The following is a 1,774-nucleotide window of genomic DNA, read 5'->3' as shown; positions in this document are numbered from 1 at the left end:
GTAACACAGCCTCGCAGGGGCTTTCTTTGGGGGAAGACTGAAGTGAGGGCTGAGGACTTGGACCTCAGATTCATGATAGGAAGAAGCTCTGCTTGGAAAGATGGAGGCCCCTGGGGAGGGGCTTTCTGAAGGAGGATGCTGCAATCTGGAAACCAATCTGGAATTGGTGGCCAGCTTTATCTCACCCCTGATTGCTTCACCTCTCTGTGTGTAGGATTGCAAATGAACTTGGCTTCATGGCTTTGACTTTCGTTTGTTAACTGCTGACAGCAATTGCCTTGTGTGTTTAGTATGGAGTGAGAACAGGATGAGAGGCTTGCCTGGAGCTTTAAAGGATGTTTTTAATACCAGGAAAGAAATGCTAGTGATAATCATTGAAATGTTGATTAGTGCCTTTATCTTCCTCCTTGTGAGATCCTTGTCTGTAAACGAATGAATTTTACCATTTCTGTTTCCGGAAGCGTGCAGAGAATACAGCAGGGTGATGAGGACAGGTAGCAGTCGCGGCTGTTGTGTACCTTCAAATCATAAACTTGAAATACAATCTGAAAGATAAACGACTGTCTCCTGGCTGGCTTGCAGGTAGGGAACTGGGGCATTTGGGCTGGGTCCTGTGGGGGCTCCAGGCCGTGGCGGGCTGTGCACATCTGCTCAGTGCTAGCGGTGTGTGTCTCGCTGGTGGCGGAGGACGCTTACTGGGGAAGAGCGGTACTGCATATTGGAAAATGCTTGTGGGCCTGGAAACTGGTTGTTTTTCGGATTCTGTCAAGTGCTCTGTTAAGAGATTCGCTATCCCTGCAGAGCCATCGAGGAGATGGCGCGTTTTCCCTTAAGTTGTTTCATGGGAGATGTTGAGTGGTAGAAGGGGGAACGTGGAGGGAGTCACCGCATGGGCTACCAGCAGCAAGAACAGCCTCACGTGTGACTGGTGCAGGGGGAAACCAGCTAACCTCTGGCCTCACAGGAGTTACAGAGCGTCCCCGGCCCCAGCAGCAGAGGGGCATGCCCATGTGCGAGGGTGCAGTTGCCAGCCTCGAACCTTTCTGCACTGGGACAAGGCCACCATCGCAGTCTTGCAGGTGAGCCCTGGGTGGCATAAAGGCCTGGTGGGGCCGGCACAGAACCACAGCTCAAGGGCTTTGCCTTCTGACCCCAGCTCTGTCCTGTGCTTCCTGGTCATGCTGGCATGTTGCTTGGTCACTCTGATCTCTAAAATTCCAGCACATCCCTGCACTGCTCTGAGCCTACTTGCACAACAGCTGGTGTGCACACCTGTCATGTGAAATGCATCATTTCTGGGTTTGGTGGCCTTCAGGCAGGTGTTTACAACAACAGATATGGCATCTAGCAAAGTCTGTTCCTGGCCTTTCCCAAAGGCAGCCGTTTCATCCAACACTAGAGTTACGCTGTCATTTAAATGAGTCAAGGAGCCTCTGCTTCTCCAGCAGTGGATTCCTACCAAGTCCCACTTCCCTGGGACTGGAGGCAAATCCAAAACTCCTGCTCATGCAGGGTAGGGAAGCTGCTGGAAAGGAGGGAAGGGGCTGGGACAGGACCACGGGCAAACATGCCTGAAGACAGAAAGGCTGAAAGAAATGAAACACACAAAGAGGGAGGTAACAATCATCAGCTCAACTATCTTTGCCGTTTGACCAAGGTCGCAGACATGTTACTGATAGCAAGTTGCAATACCAAGTCATTTCCTTGGAGGGGAGCCAGAGAATTAAAAGTTACTCTTTAAAAAAGAAAAAAAAAATCAATAAAATCCCAGCTC

Source organism: Struthio camelus, chromosome 16, assembly GCF_040807025.1.
Source record: "Struthio camelus isolate bStrCam1 chromosome 16, bStrCam1.hap1, whole genome shotgun sequence".
Lineage (NCBI taxonomy): Eukaryota > Metazoa > Chordata > Aves > Struthioniformes > Struthionidae > Struthio > Struthio camelus.
The sequence above is the reverse complement of the archived record's forward strand: the minus strand, read 5'-3'. Positions refer to the sequence as shown.